Here is a 24,238-nt window from a genome sequence, read left to right as displayed (position 1 = left end):
TCTTTCTTCGAGTTTCTCTCTCGGCTTCCCTTTTACCAAGATACACCGGCACACTGGCCATCGCCAGCATCCCGGCCGATCGCGTTCTTAGATCGGTCGACGACCACGAAGATCCGATAAAAAGCTGGAACGAGGCCTCGAGTTGACTTGAAAAAGTGCGTTCGCAATGTATTAGATCGGGTGACCGCATCGGTACCGTTTTCTCTCTCTCTCTCTCTCTCTCTCTCTCTCTCTCTCTCTCTCTCTCTTTCTCAATCTTATTTCAAAAGAATTTTTAAATAACGGCCTAGAAATATCTTTCAATTTGGATAGTATCTTAATCCTTTTCAATTTGTATTATGTATTATATCTCTCTCTCTCTCTCTCCCTCTCTCTCTCTCTCTCTCTCTCTCTCTCTTTCTCTCTTTCTCTCGGTTTTCAATATTTTCATTAATTAACATTAACATATTCACTTGAAACATTTTAAAATTTTTATAAAAGATTTCGAGTCACATTCAATTTGTAATATTAAAAGATTAACGTTTAATATTACTTATTAAAATAAATGCAGACGATTGACTAGTTCAATAGATAAATGCATCCTACGTCGGCGTGCTACATTTTCTTATCGTCTACCTTTTTACAATGCTTACCTTTTTACAAAGGAACATTTAAGTTCGCTTATCAACTGTTTCCTGAAGGTAAGATTGTGCGATACTCGCATCTAACAAATCGAGATTCCAGATATAGACGTTTCCCGGGCGAGGAATTTCTCTCAGTGAAAAAAGTGGAGCACAGACGGACGAACGGGATGGCAAAAAGTGAGCTACAGAAGATCCTAGCTCTCGAGAAACAGAGTTGGCTCTTTTTATCGTAACCTCTCTGCTCCGCGAACGAGATTATCGTGGTATCGAATTCGATGGGGAAGCTTGCGAGTTGGAAGAAATTTATCGTTCTTAGGCGTCGAGAAGGAGCTTAATCGCAAGTGTCATCGAGTTACGCATTTAAATGAATTTAAAGGAAAGATATCGTATTCATCTAAGCACATAGTCGCAAAGCCGAGAGACATTCAGTCACGCGATTGCAGCAGCACATAGTACTTATTCGTATACGAAGTAAATAACACGTATAAAGGGGGAGGAGAAAGAAATAGAAAAGAGAAAAAGAGAGAAAGAGAGATAGAAAGTAAGTACGTACGATCGTTAGATATTTAATGGCGAACGGAGGAGTATGTTCGAACTACAAAATTGCTCAGATTAGGAAACATACGCCTCTGAATTTCCATTAAACCGTAACAGGAAATGAAATGGACGTACGGAGATACGTCTTCGTGTGCATGCGTATTCTCGCAAACGAGCCGAGAGACAGAGAGAAAGAGAGAGGGAGGCTCTAGGGAAGAGCACCCTAATGCCGATCCTATCTGCGTGCAAGCCATTGCTAGTAGCGCGCGACTACCGCGGCAACTAATATCTTGTCCGACGCAAAACCGGAATACCGCTCTTAGGGATTACAAGTTGTATTAATTACGGACGACATTACGACGGTCAGATTAGAAATCGAAGAGAAGAAGATCGAGAAAAGGAGAGGACGTTTCTTCTTTTATTTCTTCTTCTTTTTCTTCTTCTTCCTCTTCTTCCTCCTTTTCCCCCCTCTCATCTTTCTTCTTTCTCTTCCGCTGCCTCCCTCGATACCGTGTATCGTGTGTCTGCCTCTTTTAATTATCCTCGAGAGACGTATGTTCGCGCGGCACGAAGATCCTTTGCTAAGTGGAGACGTCGAAGGACGCCGGTCGCCTAGAGCAGTTAAGCTCCACGCTCTACGGATTATCGAATAATAATTTTCAACTCTTACGATAGTCGTTAGGCATGCGTCTCACGTGGCCAAGGGCGATTCCTGATAAGCATTCAGATTCCTACCTTGAAATTTGTTTCTCTCGCGACACGATTAATTTAACTACGATCTTCTCTCTCTCTCTCTATCTCTCTCTCTCTCTCTCTCTCTCTCTCTCTTTCTCTTTCTCTCTCTTTCTCTCTCTCTTTCTCGATCAGTTAACAAGCGAGCGAATAGGAAAGAGTAGTAATTCGAAGTCCTCTCTAAGCTAGTATAAACGAGAAATTTATAACTATTCCAATTGAATTATATAATCATTTATTCTAATAACGATTATCAAAAACGAACGTTTTTCTCGTCGTTGTGGGCGATGATAACCGAGTCGATTTTTAACGATCCTTCAATTTCATCCTCCATTAAGCCACGTCATTGGAATTTCACGCGTTCTCATCGCACTCTTCGCTTTATAAATCTTCTGTTTCGATCTACTCGAAAAAATTCAGTCGGTCGCGTTCCACAGATATTATAAGAGAGACTATATAATATATAAACGCGATTATACAGTATATCCTTTTCAAAGACCACGAGCGCGTCAGAATTTAAGAGGTCGATCCTCTTAAATGCGGTAAAAGGATAGTAAGAAAGTAAAAAGAGAGAAAGAGAGAGAGAGAGAAAGAGAGAGAGAGAGAGAGAGAAGATAGAGATAGTCAAAGTTTCGAGTCTCGTTGTAAAACGAACCCGCCGAAAGGCACCTAGTGATTTACGGTCGCGTTAGGTTTTTGCTCTTACAAGACCTCTACCCTTTTCGAATACCTTCGTAGAATCGTAGCTCTCTAACCTTGACCGTAGATTGAAAATCCTGGAACGAGCGAAGGAAGCAAGTCTCTAATTGACTCTGCTCGCTCGAGAGGAAATTTGGAGCTGGTAGTTGTATAGAGAAGACCTACTCCCTACGTTTTAGGAATTACTATGAGATGACGAAGCAAGCCTTTCTATGTTAGCTAAACCAATAATCCTTCTCTCTATCTTCTAGTCAATCCTCCGATGGATTATATTCATTGGTCTTCGCTTGTTTCTTTATTATCCTTTCAAAGGCCACTCGTTCTCTTAGAATTTATGTTACTTTAAAAAATCGTAACGGGTCTTTTCTTTCCAACTGTTATCTTGTAAAATGTCAACGTTCTCTCTCTCTCTCTCTCTCTTTCTCTCTCTCTCTCTCTCTTTCTTTCTCTCTTTATCGTCTCCTTTCTTCCGCACATAACAAAAAAAGAAGGCAAAATATGTAGCAACGTAGAACGTCCGTTCTGTTGATCGTTTTTCACGGGACTTTGAATCGTTTCATCTGTACCGTCATTTCATTCGCTTCGAAACATATATCGGACTTGTCGTCGGAAGACTCGTCTCGAAGTCAAGACCGAGATACGGACGAATAAAGTCGATTTTCTACAGTCAACAGAGCAAAAGAGAGAGAGAGAGAGAGAGAGAGAGAGAGAGAGAGAGATTGGGTCGAAGGGAAGGAGACATGGTACTCGGTGATTTCAATTTGTGTTGATTTGACATCGGCAAACACAGACTTTTAGCCCTTTCCGCATTTCTCGTCTCTATTTGTCTTTCTTTCGCGCCTTCTTCCAGTCGGTTCATTTAATTCTACCAGGCAGAACTATTTGCAGTATTACTTGCAAAATGTTTCGTTCTCGTTTCCAACGGGTTGCATCCCTTTAAGGGCTGGCGCATGCCGTTCTCGAGCCGAGCACGACTCGAAAACGAGGACACCTCGACGATGGCGTAATTCGCGCGAAAGAACGAGAAAAGACAAACGTTGAAACGTGCAAATTTGAAAAAGGTGAAAGGAGTTCCGAAGAGCGAACCTTCTTTTTCTTTTAACTGCTTTTCGAAATCCCCTCAAATCTTTTCGAATGTTTGCGAAAATTGCCGTTTCAACGTTTGCGAATGAGACGACGAGATGATTACGTTTTATCTTACCGCAACGCGGACTACTTGCGGTCTTGTGAAAATGTTCCATCGTAGTTGAAAATAATTATCCAAATGAGAGCACGATTTCGCTGGTCTCTCTTTAAAAACTCTTTTCTCTTTACCTTTTTTTCCTACTGTCTTTCGGTTTAAGTCGAAATGAAAGAGCTGCATGAACGATGGTTAATTTTTTTTTTTTTTCTCAAATAAAAGTAAATTCTCCTTCAAGTTATTAAACTCGTCCAGATTCTATCAGATAACTTATATTCATTGAAAAGCTTTAATTAAAAATTGAACGCGCGCGCATGTACGCAAGAGAGAGAAGAGAGAGAGAGAGAGAGAAAACGAAAGAAAGAATTTGTGAGTATCGTTTAAATATTTAACCTTTTCTCGAATCATTGTCGTAATCTAGATCGACTAATTTTACGACGTTACTTACCGATCGATTGATACGTTCTCTCCTGTTCTTCCTATTAATTGTGCATTATACATTGTTTGTTATAGGTAAGCACGTTCCTCCTTCTTTCGACACGCAAGAATGAGATTGTTCATCGAATGAGATCAGAAAATCTTTACAGTAAGTGCCTTTAAAAATAACCTAGTTTGATATGGGGAAAATAATTCATATTCAATTCTTTTTATAACTTTCTTTCGAAATAACGAAAATTAATATAGTAAACAAAGGGAAATATTAGTTTATTCTCAATATATATTGACGTGTTAAAAATTATCGACTATCGTTCGAAACAACATGACGATTTTCATAAAAGTTCGTACGTAACACGATAATCACATCGACGTCGATGACAAGTTGGATGATGTAGCGTCGGTAATCAAAAAGGCTTTTTCGAACGGGCTAACGCGCATCGACCAAGCGTAGGAAACTTTTTCCAGCCGTTTATTATTTTACGCTCGTTAGAAAGTATGACGTTTTCGCGTAACGTGATGGATCGCGCGATGCGAAGCGAAAAGTGGATACGGAAATGGCGAAACGGTAAACTACCGTACGTTCCGGGAATGTGCATCGGGCGACCCCGAGTATCGTCTTTGATGACTTTGGCCGTGGTGATTGAACGTGCCGAGCTGGCTGTATTCGCGAAAACAATTCCGCGAGAGAGTACGACGAAGAGTCGTAATCGCGGTAGACCCTCCTTTTACTCCTCTTTACTTTCGAGAGATGGTCTTCCGAAAGTCCAAGTCCTAAATGACTCTCGGCCACAAAGTAGAAAAAGACGAAGGTGGAACAAGAAAAGAGTAAAGAAGATGAAGAAGAAGAAGAAGAAGAAAAAGAAGAAGAAGAGGATGATGATTGATAAAGAGGAAAGGGGAAATCCTGAAAATTTTCTCTCTTTACGTTGACGTGGAATATCTCTTTCCTGAACGGATTTCCGGACGAGAGAGGCGATTCGTTTCTCACTTCTTTCTTCTTTTCGATACTTCGTTCTCAACGAGTAGATAAGAGTGAAAAGAGAGAACGAAGTCTTCAGTACGGTCCACCTCGTTCATCCTTCTCTATCTTCAAGATTGAATCTGACTTCACGCGTTTGGAGATATCGCTTTTGTAACTAGTAGTGATAGCTGCGACGGATAGCAATCGTTCGGACATATGTTCATCGACTCGTATATATTCGACTCGATATGAAAAAGATGAAGAAAATACAAACAAAAAAGAAGCTAAGAATCTTGATAATATATAATAATAATATTAGATCAAAGGAATAAGAAGATATACGATGAGAAAGCTATCCGTTTATGTGGCATTTACCGATCGTAACGTAACTTATCGAATTTCTTACTTCGATATTTTATATTAAAACGTTTATACACAAGAGCTAAGTTGTTCGTGATCATGGGTAGGTGGAGATGGGTGGTGTCCCGTTTCAAACGTGAATCAGTATGTGGACGATCATGAGTAACCGTGGAGAGTAAGCGAGATGGTTTTACGGTGAAAGATAGAATTCATGAACGCTTGCAGGAAAGAGCGAAAGAGAAAGAGAAGGAGAGAGAGAGAGAGAGAGACAGACAGAGACAGAGAGAGATAGTAGACGGAAGGAAATTCTGAGCAAGGAATCAAGGAGGAAAGAAGAAAAGGAGGTGGAGTTGGTGGGTCACGACCCGGACCGCCCGGTCATAGAACGGATGCAAGCCACCGACCGACCGACTCTCTCACATACATTAGGAAGTTTCTCCGAACTTTTAGCCACGGGTCCGACCGTGCTAGGAAGGTAGGTGGCATGGAATCGGATAGCTAGCTAACCTCCTCCTTTCATCCGTTCATCCTCGTTCTTCTCTTTTCCTCTTACCATTCCCTTCCTACCGCCCACGTTTCTTCGATTCACGAGGCTGAACCTCCTTGTAGAAGAAGGAAGTGCTTTTCTGCCCTCTCTTTCCGGACCAACTTTCATTGCGAATAACGAAAGGGTTTGAAGTTATTCACGCTTCTGTCGTGTGAGATATGAGAAAAAGGAAAGAAATAGTGGAAGGACGAAGAAAGAAGGGGCGGTAGAGTAATATCCCTGGATATCACTATGGTAAACTTGATAGGTGCAGGAGAGAGAGAGAGAGAGAGAGAGAGAGAGAGAGAGAGAAAGAGAGAGTCAAGAACCTCGGATGTGGTGCCTGCGGCTCTAGCCACAATATTTTGCTCGATTACCATCGCAGGAAAAGCTGCTTGGCCGACCTGACTGAGGTTGCTAGCTAGGAAAGAGACAGTAAAAGACTGGAACGAAGAGAGAGAGAGAGAGAGAGAGAGAGAGAGGGTTGTGGTCTGTCCTCTCTGTTTGTCCATCAGAGAGTAAGAGAAAACTTGGAGAAGCGACAGGCCACAACGCCACTCTCTCTTTATCCCTCTCTGTATGCACCTCTCGTTAGTATGCTAATTTATCGTGGCATTAAGTTTTCACGCCCTGGCCTTTGATACAAGTCAGAATTTATGTTTTATATTTTAGAAACAAAATAAATTACCGGTCGGTGTGGATGTACCGTTTCTTTCCCTCCTTTTCTCTTTCCCATCCCTCTCTCTTTCTCTTTCTTTCTCTTACTCTATCTCTCTTTCTGTCCTCGGGTCATCTCATCTTTATGGTTTCTTTCATCCTCTTGCTTCTCTATTGTTTTCTCATTACGTAGTTTGCCTCCGGAGTATCATGTTGTTTAGACAGAAATCTATCGATAGATGGACCGTAACTTCAAACGTAACAGGGCATTTCACGATGAGCGCCGATCGTGATCAGATATCTATGTCACGTATCTACGATTGCATCTAGTAACGATGTTGCCGACAATACTTTACTCTTGAATCTTCCAGCCATACCTCCACTGTGATCTTTTCTCTATAATTTCCAGTAGAGTAATTCTCAAAAACGATCGCCAAGGTGAAATTTTACGAGAGACAGTTCATCAACTTAATGCTCTCATTTCGAACTCTTATTTTTCAATAATTCCATTCAGAACGTTCGTTACAATTTTTTTTCTTTTCCATTTTCTTTCCCTTTTTTTTTCCTATATCGGATAAGTGAGAGATTACATCAAGTTCATATGGCTTAATTTTTTAAATATGTGACTTTCTCTTTCTCTCTGTCTCTCCCTCTCCCTCTCCCTCTCTATCTCTCTCTCTCTTCTCTCTTCTCTCTTTTAGTTGCACAGCTTCACTCGTTTTCTTCATTTATCCGGTGCATAAATCATGTCGAGCGTTTCCGATACGTTTGGAATAAATTTAAAAGAGGGCCCGCGGCGATTTATCGCGAGCTCGATCGAGTTTCAAAGCCGAAGGGTACACCGAAAGTTTTTATATTAAAAACACTCTCCCGCGCGGTCTCGGAAAGTCCGAAGGCTCGACTTAAATTTACGCGACGATCCGTCCTTGGATAAAGGGATGAACTTTAACGACCATCGGAATGACCCGGTTACGTGAATATCTAAAGGTAACGTAATGAGCGATAAAAATACTCGTTTTCTTCGTACGTGCGGCAGTGCACGTGCAGTTCCTCGTAGATATGCTTGTAAGCGAACATTGGCGGAAGTATCTTGCAAGGTATTAAATAAGCGAAACGATGACACAAGCTTAATGACCGTGGTGCGCCGTTTAAAATCGATGCATATCAATATTCAGGGTAGCAGGTGGACTTCTCAGCTCGAAACGTCGTGGGAGGTTTAAGGAATTATGATAAAAAAGAAATTAGATTCATGGTTCATAAACGTCTTTCAGGAATAGTAATTGCAATGGGGTGCTCCAGAGAGAGGAGGATGAATGAGGCAGTCGTTATAATAACTCTAGACTGCATCTTTCAAAAGAGAGAAGAGACAGATGCTCGGATGTATAGTAAAAATTAATGAGAAATATTGACTTTTCAAACTGCGTTGAAGGATTACATTTTTAATGGAAGCAGAAAAAACGAAATACCAAGAGATTAAATATTTACATTTTAATATGGAATATATCACTAGCATATTTAACGTGACAAAAAAGAAATAATAAATGCATCAATTAATGTCCGGTAAATTATCAGTAATCATCAGATGACATGTCCATACACTTTATAAACATTATTCACTAATAATTATTATTCCAAATGAAATTCTGCGAATTTTACCTATTCGTTTGAACAGTCTAATCGCGGTATATAGTACGGATCATAAATTCGAATAATAACTAGTTCTTTCCCAGCTGCCGACTAGGTTTGTAAATTCATGATATTCGTGTATCGACGATGGTTGCGCTACGTACGTTCGTCGAGTCGCGCGATGGTTTACGGCCACTCCAAAGCGACACTATAGAAGAGTAGCTTTGCCAAGAGGTGCTTTGCCTCTTTCTCTTCCCATCGAACTTCGTACGAGCGTTCCAGTCACGGAGACTATTCCAAAATAGGGCAAATTATTTCTCTCGCTATTCAGAAAGTTTTGACATCCTGCAAAGAGACCATCGTCGTCCGATACGAGTGCCACGAATTTTGCGCACGAGATTTTAAATGTATCGTGGAAGCTCACTTCCCGAATACAGAGAGAAAGAGAAAGAAAGAAAGAAAGAGAGAGAGAGAGAGAGAGAGAAAGAGAGAGAAACGAACATACACGTAAATGCAGAGAAATTGTAGCCTCGAGCGTGTCGACTTTCTCCTAGTGCGTTTGTAACTCGTGCACGTTCGCGCACGCGTCTGGACCCACTTTATTGTCGAAATAGTCGAAATGATTATTCGAGGCAGAAACATCAGAATTTCTCTCCCCTCTCTCTCTCTCTTTCTCTCTTTCTCTCTCTTTCTCTCTCTCTCTCTCTCTCTCTTGAAATACTCTTGTGCATACCTATTCACCCTCACTATTTCATTTTTCTCTTTACTTTTACCAATCCTTTTATATGCACGAACAAAACTTGCATCGAAATAGTGTTTTCAACGTTTTAAAATTCAATTCTTTATTATTATGAATCTTATAACGAGATCCATTTAAACGTTTATTCTTTACGACATATGCAATGCAAAATGTACTTATTATGAGGTGTACTATCGATACTTTTTGATTACACGCGATAACTCGTTAAAATCGTTCTCTGGCACTATTCTTCACGAATCGAATATATCGTTTCGACGTTGAACGATGGGCATTGTATATCTGCTCTCTGCATATCTAAAAATTCCGAGCAATAAAATATAAAATAAAATGCGAAAATGATTTGAGGACCGACGATAAAATGAAAAATGAGATCGGACGTTTTACCTGTGTATCAACGTCGAAACCATTGTCGATTCGTTAAATGTGAATTTTTCCCGTGCAGTTAAATTTGAAAACTATTCTCGAAAAAGCGATCCACGGAATCCGATAAGTTTATCAGAAAATTGTTTGGAGTTTGATATCGTTGCCCTTCAACCACGAAGGTGGTGAATGTGTTAGACACTTACACCAAAAATATGATATATGACGTATAGAGTCAGGACGGATATACGCGGAGGGACGAAAAGTAAATAAGAATAACTCCACGAAATAACGGTACCCGGAGGAAAGTCTCATCTCGATTCCTCGTGAGCACATCTCTTTCTTCATTCTTCTCCTCCTACTCTTCCACCTTTCTCTTCTTCTTCTTCTCAATATTATATTCCACCCACCGTAAGGATTCCCATTATCGAGAGCAGTCACGACGTATCGTCTGCGGAAGAGAGGCCCAAGACGGATCGTAACGTATTTCACTTTCCTCCCCGTAGGGCTTTGCACGTCGCGTTCCTTTTCCTACCTCTTTTCCTCTTGCAGCCGCCTTTGCCCTTTCGTCCCTTCTCGGCCTCTATCACGCTCGCGTCTTATGTCTACTACTTCCCAGCCTGAACGAATGATGTATGCGAAGCTAAACCACATCCACCACTGGGTTCTCTTTATCCTTTCCTCTTAGCTCCGCTTAAGATACAAGAAGGAAGCATCGTCTAATCGAGGCCAAAAAATTACGATTGCATTATCCTATACCTATACATCCGTATCACTTCGATATAAATGTATATATAAATGTGTATATACACATATATATATATATATATGTGTATATACACATATATATATATGTATTTATATATATATATAATATTTATATATATATATATATATATATATATATATATATTCTATCTCTTTTTCTCTTTTTTTGATCTATTTCGTCTTTTGCTTCTTCAAAGAAAATTCGAAGAGCTACACAAGCCCCCGAAATATCGTGATTCTTCTCTCTTCGTACACAAATGTATCAAAGGAACTCGCGTGAATTAAATGTAGAAAATGTCGCCTCTCCGAGAAATCTCTGAGTCGAAAGAGGAAACGATTTTTGCTCTGTATCTCTTTCTCTCTCTCTCTCTCTCTCTCTCTCTCTCTTTCTCTCTTTACGAATCGCGAACGCAAGACAGATAAAGGCGGATGGAGGACAGAATAAATAAAATTGTGCGAACTCTGTGAGGCTGCGTTTGTCGGACCGTAGGTACCAGCAGGAGGATCCAGTGTGCATTTCCAGTTTTTCTCTTTCTCTCTTTCTCTCTCTTTCTCTTTCTTTCTTGGCTGCGGATATGCGCTTCGATGCTAGATTGGCACTTGCCCAAAGCCGCTCTTTTCGTCCGTGCCAGCGTAACCGCGGAAATTTTTGCCTGATTAACGATATAGGTTTCGATATTTTTCCGCGTCCTCGCCACGATGTTATCCGCCCTTTCTCGTCCACCTTCTCCACCCCCTTTTTTTTACTCTGTCTGTCTGTTTCTCTATCCCTCTCCCTCTTTCGTCGTTCTCTTTTCCTCAAAGCCCTGCTTCAGAAATTCTTTTCCCGCGTCGACGATCTTTTACGACCGTTACAGCGGAAAATACTCTCTCGTTGAAAACTTACGATTTCGCTTCAGTTAAAGTGGAAGCGTTTCCAGAGGTAGCATATGTTGTTAGAGTAACAGAGAGAGAAAGAGAGAGACAGAGATTGAAAGTGAGAGAGAGAGAGAGAGAGAGAGAAAGAGAGAGAAAGAGAGAGAGAGAGAGACAGAGAGAGAAAAAGAGAGAGAGAGACAAAGACAGAGAGAAAGACAGAGAGAGAGAGAGGCAGAAAGAAAGACAGAGAGAGAGAGAGAGAGAGAGAGACAGACAGACAGACAGACAGACAGAAACATAGGTGGTGCTCCACTCGTCGTGAGAAAATATTTATCCTGCGTGATGTAACGTGGGCATCTCTACGAGAACCCGTGACGTCGAGCTTCGTTGAGCATGCTCGTAATTATATGGTAATAATGCGAGTTGTGTTACAACCACGGACTACACGATAACAAGACCGATGAAGGGGCTTTGAAAGGGACAATACTAGACAACGAGAGGGGCTGTCTTGTTCAAGCCTGTTTCTATAGTCATCGTGCCGTTCTTACGGAAAGAAAAAATAAACAAGATTTTACGATAAATCTCTGGGTGATAAGCGTAAATTGGATTGCAGCTTTTCCTGTCTCTTTATTTTTCTTAACATTCTTATAATGTCGCAAACGTTTAATTATAATGGATCATAGATTCTCGAAGCTTTCCTGTAAGAGAAGAACTCAATGGAATGTAACGAAGTATCAAACGAGTCTTTACACGTCGTGTCTCTTTCTCTATCATTGTGCACGCGTTTAGAAACCGTTTTGAAAATAAGTACAAAAAAACATGTATGGTAGCGGTTGAAAAGATGCGACCGTTAGAGTAAAAGAGAAGAATATATATATATATATATATATATATATATATATATAGAGAGAGAGAGAGAGAGAGAGAGAGGGGGGGGGGGAAATAAGCTGGCGACACGCAAAGTCTCCGTGTGCTTCCGTGTCCGGTGATACTTTCTTCGCGGGAGTCGACATATTATAGTCGCCTGCATTTCTCGCGAAGCAAGATATGCAAAAGAAAGAAATAAAGAAATAAAGGAAAGAAAGAGAAGTATAGAAAGAAAAGTAGAGTTATTCGTAGAAAGAGAGGTCGTCTCTCGCTTTGCATCGCGTTGCACGCGTTCTATGCCACTCGTGCGGTTTGTACCGTTAGCCATACTCTCTCGCAGCGAGCCTTTGAATATTCTCTTCGATATTCCTTAGAAGATAGAGTCCGCGGAAGCGAGGGTCATCGTGTTCTTCACCGATTTCGAGGCACTCCTCTTTGCGAGATCGTGCTCGGGATTCTTCTTGCTCAAGCCGATCTACGGAACGTTCAATAAATTTCTCAGTGTGCTTTATCCGTCAGAATGTTCCGAGCATAAAAATATTTGAAAGAACATAAAAGCGCAATCGCATAATTACGCCCATCTGATGATATATGTGCATACAAGGTGTGTAAAGTATATATATATATATATATATATATATATATATATATATATATATATAACCCGGATAACATCGATTCATGAGAGAAGTACAAAAAGAGAAAAAAACATTCACGTCAATTATCAAAAGTATTTTTAAATGAGTAAAAAAAGTTTAATGGAAACATATTTGCAAACGATCGTACGTGGTCATTTCTGTGAATATGGAGAATTCTAATTTAAAAACAATGTTATAGGACGAACGTTTGTATAAAGTTTTAGTTGTTATTTTTCTATGGAAAGTTCGCCTACTGGAGTTACGCTTACGTATTATGAGTCCGGTATATGGTACAACTCGTATATATGGCCTCGGGGAGGTGAAAGTTAACGCGCAACTTATAATACCTCATAAAAATAAAATATAATGTGACGAAGGACTAGAAGAGAAACATCGACGGGTCCGAGGAAGGTCGAAGCATGGAAAAGCGAATCGATAGCACTTCGCGTTTATTCTCTTCTTCACAGTCGAACGATGTTCAGATATGCGGTTTGTTAACTCGGTCTATGTCCTAGTCTATGCGTTACTATGTAAAACGGATCCACGGACAGACTGATAGAAGGACAGAGACCGATCGACCAATCGACCGACCGACGAACGGATGGACAAACGGACGGACGAACGGATGAACCAACAGACGGACGTGCGTGGACGTTAACGACAGACACGCTACTAAACGTGCAATTCACGGCTACTTGCCCGCCGATTGTTATCATCTCGCTTGGTGTCAAGGAACGTCGCGTCGTTACGAAATATCATCGTTCTCTTCTACTCGCCGTTTTTATTACATATTGATTTTTCGCGCATGATTTTAATCGTTATGGCTGTGCTTCGTGTATTATATTTCATTAATTAACGTCTGATCGGTGACCTATATATAAGATTTATCTTAAACGTTTTCAGAACATTTTAACATTAATAATATTTATGTTATGTTAAATATTCGTTAAAAATATGACAGTGAATTTTATTTGTCTTTTTTTTGATTTTTTTTTTTTTTTTTTTTTTTTTTTTTTTTTAATAACCTCTTTCCTTTGTTTTTTTTCTCTCATAAATTTTAACATACAAATCAAACGTATCGATTTATGTACGATTATTTAAATGTTCAATGAACGCGTTAATCATAGAACACGCGTGTACGATACGAGAGACGATCGATTTTCGAGTTCATCGCGTTTCCCGATTTTAATTTTTACCATTGCTCTATCTTCGATAATATTTTCTCGCTGAAAATGAAAGAGAGAGAGAGAGAGAGAGAGAGAGATAGAGAGATAGAAAAATAGAAAGAGAGATAGAGATAGAGAGAGCGAGAGAGAGAGAGAGAAAGAGAGAAATAGAAAAAGAGACAGAAGACCGATTCTATCCTACAATGTTCACGGGATTTAATAAGCGAATCAATTTGAATATTTACAAGATTTATAAATCTCGCAATATACGATCTAAGGAAGTCGACGACGTGTACGGCGTACACGTAGTCCGCCCTCCACGGCCCTCAAGTGCTGCATTCGGAGCGTACGGCGCATCTACATATATGTAAATGTATATAGTGCATCCCCATATATACATATGTATTATATAGCTGCAAGTGCCCTTTCATTGTACGCTTACCGTACTTTCTTTTCTTACCGCCTTCTTCGTTCTTTGCCCAGCCATGGAGTACTACTTTAAGTCGATGATACTTACGCTCGTTGATACTAGAAACGCGGCCGCTGATCCTCCTCCTACTATATATCCATATACACAGATACACGATAACGCGATATATGCTTACGAACCCAAATACTTAACTATGTAAGCGAGTTTCGTATTTCTTCGACACTTGATTACGTTTCAAGGGATATATATATATATATATATAAATGTATGTTTGTATTACCTGAACCGATTGCTTGCAACTTCTTTGCTCGATTTCATTCATCTTTATTAAAGTTGTATCGCACATATTCGTACACTATCAAATGTATAGTAATTCGTTTTATTTTATTTTCTTTACTTATATCTCATTTCACGTCCGTACGTGTAAATATTTGAGAAATATCGTGTAAACTTTAACGCAAAAATATTAACAAATCCATCCCCCATCAAACGTTATCCTTTTAATCCGCTTATAGAATTAAAAGCATCGTAAATCTAACCAAGATTATCCATTTACCTGATTTTCTTTTTCCGCTAATCAACCCCATTTTTCATCTCACTTTTATCGAACGAAAGGATGAATGAATTAAAAATCATTCTATTCTGGTCTCGTCTTCTCTTATCAATATTTCTCTATCTCTTTTTATTAACTTATCTCGTTTGTTTATTCACGTATTTTATTAATTTATCTTAATTTGTAATTAATTATTTGCTATTTCATCTACTTAGCCGACTATCTGTCTCGATGCATTCGAACGTCAAAATGGTTTCAACAGTACGGAATAGGCACTTATGGAGGTTGTACATGCATATGAGCGGGTTTCCGAAATTTACATGGGTGTGTGGGCTTTCGTATACAATACGAACGTTTATCGAAGGTATATATAGGTGTGGAGGTGTGGTTCTTCGACCCCATATTGCGCAACTACTATCGAACGGTCTCTTGCTACTCGAGAACGTGGTGTAGCGGAGAGATAGGAGAAGAGGGTAGAAGCATGGGAAGGGAGGAAGATATATATATTGGAGAAGCGGATGGCTGTGGCTGAGGAAGAGGAAGAGAATCGAAACAGAGAGAGAGAGAGAGAGAGAGAGAGAGAGAGAGAGAGAGAGAGAGAGAGAGAAAGGAGTGAAGAGGAGAAGAGCGGAGCGAAGCGCGCCGTTTCATTTGTTTGGTGTTCCTTCGGGGTATTAGAGAACGTGCCGACGGTACGTGGTATATCCGTATAGACAGCACACCTAATAGAAGCAAAGCAATCTGATGAAACCAATAAGCGTGAAGGAATGCAGGGTACCTTCTTCTCGTCTTCCCTTGCCTTCGTTTCAGGGACCCTCCGGGTCGTGCCTTCTCTTCTCGCCTTCCTTCTCTTTTTCTTGGTGTAACTTCTCCTATTATTCGGCTGACTCCCTTCTTTTTCTTATCTCTTCGTTGCTTTCGCGTTCGAAACGACTTGCTTCTCGAGCTTCTTTAGGAATAAGGAGAAAAAGAAAAAAAAAAACGGAAAAAAGAAAAGAAAAAAAATAAAGAAGTTGAAGATCCTATGATTTGTGTAAACTGAGAAAAAGGATAACGAGGAACATCGGAACAGTCCAGAGTTTACCGTGTCTTGCTGCTTGAGACGTGGCGAGCCTCGTCTCTCGTGTCCAGCCACGAGAAGGAATTATGATTTTTCTATCGTACCGTTTTGACGTTGAGATCTATGGAATCTGAGAAGAGAAAGAGAGAGAGAGAAAGAGTGAGAGAGAGAGAGAGAGAGAAAGAGAAAGAGAGAGAGAGAGAGAGGGAGAGAGGATAGACGGCCACCTTTAAAGGGGAAAGAAAAACATCAAAGTGGATGGAAAGGAAACGTTTCATCGTGGTTAAAGTAACAGACGGTGGAATATTTGAATATGATATTTAATCGTTCACGGACTTTAAAAGTCTTCTCTGACTACTCCATCTTTTCTCGCGATATTCGCCACCTCCATCACCCGACTTCTCTTACTTGAAAATATTCTTCCGACTAATGCCTAAGATGGTGAAGTGTTAGTAGAGAGAGAGAGAGAGAGAGAGAGAGAGAGAGAGTTTCTCTTTATATGTATATATACATATATATATATATACATATATATATATATGTACGTGCGTATATAAAGGAGCAAGAAAGATTCAGGCAGTTCGTTCGACCGGGCCATATTTTTTTTCTTTTCTTTTTCTCTCCCTTTTTCCCTTTCTTTCTTTTTTTTATCGCGTTCGACTACCAGATTAATCTTCTGTCTTTCCTTAGAATTCCCTTTTGCTACTCGAAGTTTCAGGTTACACGGTAAATGCGAGAAAGATAAAGTATATAAGAAAAGTACGAAACGAAAGAGAGAGAGAGAGAAATGGGGGGAGGAAGAAGACTACCGACGATTTCCTGTCTCCAATGTCTACAAGATCCGTCTTACCTCTTTATTTCGTTTCGGTTCGACACTCGCGAATGACACGGACATTCTTTTGCGAGTCACTGACGTTTCCTTCGTACTACTTTCTCGTACGGCTCGCTATTATTCCTTTCATCTTTTCTTTTTAAACTTTTCGATGTATAATATTGAATATGACGATATATCTATACATATGATCAACATTCGCAAGTAAGAAACGAGGTATCTGCATTTTAAAGAAAGTTCATCTAGGCATGATCGAAGAAGAAGTGAAAAGAAGAGAAACGATAATATCATTCTTTCGGAATAATGTTATTCCGCATCTGAAGAGTGGATAAAAGTAGGTTCTCGGTAGGTATATATACTACTTATCGAGGAAAGAAATGGTTGGTATTGATTATGCAAGGAAGCGTCCAATAAAGAGATAGCCCAAAGGCAATGAGAGTTTGTAGCGACTACCGTTATTACTGTGGAGCCGATGGTCCACGTTCCGACTTCTTAGGAGAAACGACTGGCCATTATCGGTTGCTGCACTTTTCTAGAAACGAAATTAAAGCGAGCTTTATTTCGAATCTACCTCCGTTCCATTGATCGATTCTACCTCATCTTTCAATTGACGCACCTTCGACAAAAATAACTTCTAAAGAAAATCTTTCTGATCTTGAAATAAATGCGAAGTTTCGATATTCCATTTGAAAATTCTAAAGAAATTTGTCGTCGCATCAAATCGATTATTTGACACAACCAACTGTATTAAATCGAGAGTATTTCCCTTCCTTTCTTTAAACGATTATAGGAACGTTCTCATTAAATACACCGAGTAGATCCAGCAATCTAACTTCGAGGAAACGCTCGCGGTGAACTCTAATTGGCTGACGTGTACCGACCATAGATTAGAATCGCTCCTTTATTTTTGGTGATCAAAAGCAATCCCGCGATCTATTGGACACACACACACTCTCTCTCTCTCTCTCTCTCTCTCTCTCTCTCTCTCTCTCTCTCTCTCTCTCTCTCTCTCTCTCTCTCTCTCTCTCTCTCTCTCTCTCTCTCTCTCTCTCTCTCTTCACACAAGATGTTCGTTCAAAGAACCAACAACTAATCCAACTAATCTAAAAACATCTCCTTTGAGAACGAAGATCAAAAAGTTACATTTTGTCTCAATAAAAGGAAAAGAAAAAGAAAACAAAATACAATTTTTCCATTGGAGAACGCGAAAAGTTCAAAAGTGAGTACCAAGATATACGAAGGAAAATTTGATGCACATATGTACGTTAGTTACGTATATACGTACGTAGAGAAGTTTTGAGGGAAGGAAACAACAGTGAGAAGGAGCAGGAACGCCGGCAGGACGATACGCAGTACGCGCAGTGGTTTTCTTGTACCGGGCAATGGGTGTAATTTCACGGTACCGCCGGTGCAATTCGCGCTTTCGATATGCCACAATTTCAACGCGTACCGTTACGCGGATTCCACGAGACGGAAGGTAAGTTGGTAGACGGAAGGAACGTAGAGAAAAGAGGAGAAGAAAGAGGAGGAGAAGAAGAATAAGAAGAAGAAGATTCTAAGGTAAAGTAGAGGAGAGTTCAAGCGAGTAACAACGCGCGCGCTCTAGACAGATGTAACGTTGAAAGTGCATGTTTACTGCGCGCTGCACTGATGTAAGCTGTCGGCTAAAGGAAGAAGGGTAAAGATAAGAGAGAACGAGAGAGAGAGAGAGAGAGAGAGAGAGAGAGAGAGAGTGAGTATGTGTGAGGGGTGCCGGAGGCGAATGAGTAATAGTCGACGTATAAACGCAACATGTTACACCAACCAAAGACCAATGGTTCGAAGAAAGAGAGAGAAAGATATATATATATATATATATATATATATATATAGAGAGAGAGAGAGAGAGAGAGAGAGAGAAAGAAAGGCAAGGATAGTCTTCGCATATACTAACAAACACGTTTAAAAAAGGGTGTCGCTTCCGGCGGATACGTGCATTGTTTCAACGGTGAAAGAAGTTCTTTCACTTCTCTCTCCCTCTCTCTTTCTCTCTCTTTCCTCTCTCTTTCACTTCTCTATATTCGCGTAGGAACATATCAATTGCATGTTGCGCGATTACATTACCCTCGTTTCCTGAAACGACGTCGATGTAACAATGACGTCCGGATTCATCTTCGCAAATAACATAGAACATCGAAGTTCACGAGTTTTGATGAGAAAAAACTCGACGTAATCATGAATCGTCGAAAAATATGGTCTTGGATTTAAGGTTATCTCTAGAATTTACGTTATAATATCTTCCATTCTAAATTATGTTTAATTTATTTTTGTTTTTCAAAAATACAAATCTCGTAGAAAAAGAAAAAAAAAAACAGGAAGAAATTAAAGCACAATTCGTTCGTATATGTTTCCGTGTGCATCACTAAGCGTGCTTGACGAAGGAGGCAAACCGTAATCCATGCTCGAATAAATCCTTCGTTCCAGATCCGGGGCTCTTACTTTCTTTCCCTTCGAGAAATTCATGATACTGTTCTCCGCCCTGGGAATATGCTGATTTTATGACTTAGCCGTTGCGTCGGTATGCGGCCATATTTTTCGAAAATCGTCACTACCATAAAATACGTAATCGCGTCTCAATTTTCACTTTGAAAGGCGCACCTAGAATCTTCCTCCCGCATTCTACGAGCTCTCACCCTACTACTACTACTACTACTACTATTACTATTACTATTACTATTACTATTACTACTACTACTACTACTACTACTACTATTACTACTTCTCTCCACCTCGTCGTTCTCTTTCTCTCGCTGTCGGATCGTTTATCCCTCCCTACTCTTACTCCTCTCACCTTTCTTCCCTTTAATCGCATGTATTCTCCGGCCGCACCGTTATTACATACTTTGCACGTTACTTTCGCGCCCTCCGTACCTCTTTTATGTGCTTTATTAAACGACGTTTAACCGGCCATGTGGCCATCTTCCACACTTGCTCCTTAAGGATTACGGCTGTTATCCGGCAGAAATGATATCAGTGTAAACCTAAGCGAAACGAAGTGAGCTCGAAAAGTACACAGGGAAAGAAAGAAAGAGAGGGAAAGAGAGAAAGAGAGAGAGAGAGAGAGAGCAAGAGAGAGAAAATGATCTTTTCAAAAAACAATTACTCTGTTCGAATTAATCCGCTTTTCTTGTTAGCAATACTTTTTTTCTCAACGATCGGCGAACGATTGTCTTCGTCCGCTCGTTAATGCAATTTCGTTTGGCGATTACAAATAAATACTAATGACCGTATTTCCAGTGTAAATAAATCGCCAACGGGCGAACTGCTATCGTAGAAATTAACAGCCACATAAATTATCAGCAGTAGCATCGGGGCAACCCGCACGAATGAAATATGCATCGGGAATACTGATCAGTTCATTCGTTTTTGTAAATCCGAATCTATATTTCAGGTACACGAGAAGGGTTCGCTCGTATCGAAAATATGTCGTTCGTTGTGTATCATCTTTTCGGTAAATGCTCGAATAGTGTCATTCGATTTGTAATAGAAAAATTGTATTATCAGAAAAGCTAAAGGATCAATCAAAAAGAGCTACGAGATATCTTGCCGGTAAAAGGCAAAATAATCGTTCTAGCTAAGGATAGATAAGAGATGTCGGTCAGCAGATGAAAAAGGAGAATCCTACGTTGGGAAACGTTCACGTTAGTGAAAGACACTTTTGAAACGTGTTGCCTTTCTACGTCGTTTACGACTTTTTAAGAAGTCAGAACGAAGTTCGACAGAGAGTTCCAACAATACAATGGTCCCTTGAATCCTTTTCCTTTCCTTTCTTTCCCTTTATCTTTCTTTCCGCATCCAATTTCTATTGACTTTCAACGCGTTTTCGTTCTCACATTATTTTACTGATCGAACGTCTTTTTGATGTTCCTTGTTTAGACAGCTTGATCCTTTTATTTAACGATTATATTCGATAAACTTTCTCGAATAAGCCATTTCGAAATTGTTCTCACGGCAAACTCTATATTTAACTTTCAAAGTCTGAACTTATTTGTAGAAAAAGAAAGAGCATTTGGTAAATTGAAGCAACAAAAAGAGAAAAGAAACTTCACGAATTTTAGCCCCTTAGTCGAAAAATTTTCTTCGAACACGAAGACTGATACAATCAAAGATTATTGTCTATCCGTGAAAGGTATACCTTTCTACGAACGGTTTCTCTTTATCGTTCGATCGATCCTACGATATTTTCCCGAGCTGGAGAAATTCTCGATTTCTCTGAAAATACTAAAAATCGCCAGCCTTTCGAAAGATCCCCGACAAAATCTACACCTATTTATATATAATACTATTAAATAGATATTCGCTTTAATTCAGTTGCAAAGTAGATTTTTCTATTTATAGGAAAAAGAAAGCAAAAGAATATAGTATAATAAAAAAGAGATAGTTTAGTTCGTCGGACATCTAGCAGCATGTAAATGACGTCGACGTCAACGATGTCAACGACGCTGTCATCGCCAGAGGCGTACAACCACTATCATTAATTCAATCTGAAAATCTACGCACCTACTTTGTATTATACTTAATTAGATATTCACTTTTATTCAGTTTAGCAAAGTAGCTTTTCCATTTATAGGACAAAGAAGGAAAGAAAGAAAATAAAGTATAATAAAAGAGGGATAGTTTAGTTCGTCGGATACCGAGGAGTATGAAAACGACGTCAACGTCGACGATGTCAACGATGGCGTCGTCGCCAGAGGCGCATCACCACTATCACTAATTCAACCCCAACGAGTTGATGCTGACCGATAATAATATTCCATTACGGTAGGCTAAGGCCGTATATCACCGGTCGTCACGCGGCCCTTTCCCTTCGCGTATCTTCCACGAGCCGATAGCATCTACATGAGGCGTTAATTACGTACCGTTCTACCGCGTTACACTGCCACTCGAGATATCTCGAAGTAAGGGTGGAAGAGAGTGGAAGCTAACATAAGCAAGGAGCATGGAGATGCTTGACTCCCAGCATCTCTCTCTCTCTCTCTCTCTCTCTCTCTCTCTCTTCCCGTTTCTCCTTTGTACTCCTTTCTCTTTCGATTTTCATCTTCGTTCCTAAGAGATGTGCTGACGCAAATATAAGATCAAATTCCCAAGCTTATGCAGGCCTACCGCACACACATTGCGCTACCGTCGATCGTACTCTCTGTCTTACGAAAGGGAGAGATAAAGAGAGTCTACTTCGAGACCAGAGAGTATAACGAATCGTCGTGTAAGTGTCTCGAACGACACTGGCAAAGCGGTACACGACGCCTAACGTAATGGCCAAGGATCGAGTTTAGAGATGCTCGAGATTGCGATAGATACCGAAAGATGTCTGCTCTTTTATCTACTTATCTCTTCGCAGGGGAAAAGAGAAAAAGATAAAAAAAAAAAAAAATAATATATGTCCAGCATCCTACATTGGTCTTTCTCGTTGAAATATCGCCGCTGTAAGAAGAGAACACTAACTTGAAATTTATTTCAATCTCTAAGACGAAACTCTTAGTCTATTATGATATTCACGATCACTTTAATTGCGAATTTAAACGCAACCAAAGCCGAATGGAACGCGGAACGATTTGTTATTATTCTACCTTTTCTATATCACATGTAGACGATTAATAATACATACCGACGTTATAAATTATTTACGCGGGATACGTATTCGTGCGAAATGATACAGCAAGTTAATCGATTAGTTTCCAAGCGTTCGTGTTTCATGCTAATAAGAATTTTATACTTCATAAATAATTCTTATTCACATGGAATGATCGAATAATTCAATAATACATTATTTAATGCATTAAAAGAAATCATTCTTTTCGATATTTAATATCCGTTTATGTCGGTTAGTGATATAAGTGCAAATAATATCAAATGATCGATAACAAAGATTACCGAAATATCGCCTGTGGCCATTTTCAAGAAACGTAACGATCGAAAAGAGTAAATAGTCGAGCTCGGAGGAAAAATGAAAATGCTGGGGTCTCACGTATCCTAGTAGATACGACCATAAACGACGATATAGTGTTGGTCACGAGAGAAATCAAAGTATAGTAAACGCGGGGGGAAAAGTTCGTATCGTACGTCAAGATGTTGAATCGTTCGAGACAGAGGAAAGTTCTTTTTGGTCAACGTGTTACGACTTACGTACGTACAAAGGTTCGTTTATTCTTTAAAAGAAAATGGAGTGGTAAGGAGGAGGAGAAGGGGTGGGGGAAAGGGTATATAATATCTCGTTGAGACGTTAAAGTTGCGCTCATAAAGATCGTCATGGTATCAAAACGATTCGACGATCGTTCAACGATACGTAGAACGGTTATCGGTGAACAGTGATGGCGATGTTTCTTTACGATCGACGCGGACGGTGGTCCTTATTGTTAGTCGAATCGACGATAAATTTCCAAACATCTTGCCAGTGACTTTGACTAGCGAAATTGTGTGCGAGTTACATCGTAAAAGTCGATCGGTTAGATTCGAGCATAATTTCTAATCTACCGTCCCGAATAATTCGTCGACATTGTAAGCAGTAAAAAAGGTTGGATATAAGGAAGATCGTAAAACGTTCGATTTTCATTGACTCACTATGAACGATGCGTGAATGGAAGTCGCTTGCTTCGATCTTTCTTCTGCCGCTTCCTTTTCTTTCTTATATGTTCCACTTCCTAAGACGACGATCCTGCAATCACAAGAGAAAAACGTAGATAGTAACGTATGTCGTCATTCGAGGTAAAACGTACGAAGGGCGAATAAAAGTTTCTTTTCGATCTCGATTTTATATTGTATGTCTCTTCCAATTACTTACTAAAACGTTTGCGAGTGCATGGGAAAAATCGATGAAATCCTTTTATCAGTTCTATCGAATGTAAAGCTCAAGAAAGTATCGCGTACCTTGCATATTCGTTCGTGTCTGAAACTAGACTGACATGACTTTTCGATCACCTTCAACATCTCGTACCTTAGCTTTGTTTGTTTTTAGAAAATACACAAAAGCGCCGCACAATGTACTTTGGATATTGTTGACAATTCGAAGTCCTTCGATTACAATGTCGAATACAAAGCGGATAGTTCTCATTGATATATAGTGCCTTATAAATTTTAATTTAAAACTTTACGAAGACGGAGGCCCTTTCTCTATGACGATTTATATTACATTATCCAAAATTCGATTTACATAGGCCAAGCGAGTATGTGAATCGCGCTCGCACGTTTTTACGAACTGTCAAATTTTCGATGTTAGGCTGATAAGAATTGCAAGGAAGAAAAGGAGGAAAGAATCGTAAAATTTTTTCGCAATGATGCATGGCTCTTCCCTGGTGCCTCTATTATTACAAGAGAACAGCATGAAAGGTTAGAATTTAAATTCTTTTCGCTGTTCCAAGAAAAATCTACATTAAAGAAAGTGAAAGAAAGTGAGGATGGAAAAAGAAACATTAATTCCCAGTTCTCCATTTCTCAACGGACGCGTAAGGAGATGCACGTTCGAACGTAGTTCGGGATTCATATTCCTCGTACGTAATAGTAAAGAGGTCAGAAGGTTTCCCTGGATAGGACCAAAGACCCAAACGAAAAGCTAAAGAGAGAAAAAGGACAGA

The 24,238-nt window shown here is 39.8% G+C and overlaps 2 protein-coding genes across 4 annotated transcripts in view; one reads left to right on the top strand and one right to left on the bottom strand.

Moving 5' to 3' along the window:
• LOC146873173 (autophagy-related protein 16-1-like) overlaps positions 1-24,238 on the top strand; it is a 257,007-nt gene that overhangs the window by 150,175 nt on the left and 82,594 nt on the right. Inside the window, exon 1 of one of the 2 annotated variants that reach the window (XM_085664882.1) lies at positions 4,308-4,357. The exons of the other annotated variant lie outside the window; for it this stretch is intronic. The gene's annotated coding sequence lies outside the window, so the exon portion shown is untranslated. Of the gene's footprint in view, positions 1-4,307; positions 4,358-24,238 lie in introns of those variants that run through there. 2 annotated transcript variants of the gene reach the window in all.
• The window catches only part of neo (ZP and PAN domain-containing protein neyo), a 164,282-nt gene that overhangs the window by 102,736 nt on the left and 37,308 nt on the right, over positions 1-24,238 (bottom strand). Inside the window, exons 1-2 of one of the 2 annotated variants that reach the window (XM_085664870.1) lie at positions 23,449-23,562; positions 23,229-23,322 (exon numbers count right to left, since the gene is read on the bottom strand). The gene's annotated coding sequence lies outside the window, so the exon portion shown is untranslated. Of the gene's footprint in view, positions 1-23,228; positions 23,323-23,448; positions 23,563-24,238 lie in introns of those variants that run through there. The other variant, XM_085664868.1, reaches the window with a different exon arrangement.

The sequence above is a fragment of the Vespa mandarinia genome, chromosome 2 (assembly GCF_050613455.1).
Source record: "Vespa mandarinia isolate Hongniang chromosome 2, ASM5061345v1, whole genome shotgun sequence".
In the NCBI taxonomy this organism is placed as follows: domain Eukaryota; kingdom Metazoa; phylum Arthropoda; class Insecta; order Hymenoptera; family Vespidae; genus Vespa; species Vespa mandarinia.
Note: the sequence above shows the minus strand (reverse complement) of the source record. Positions and strands in the feature narration are given on the sequence as shown.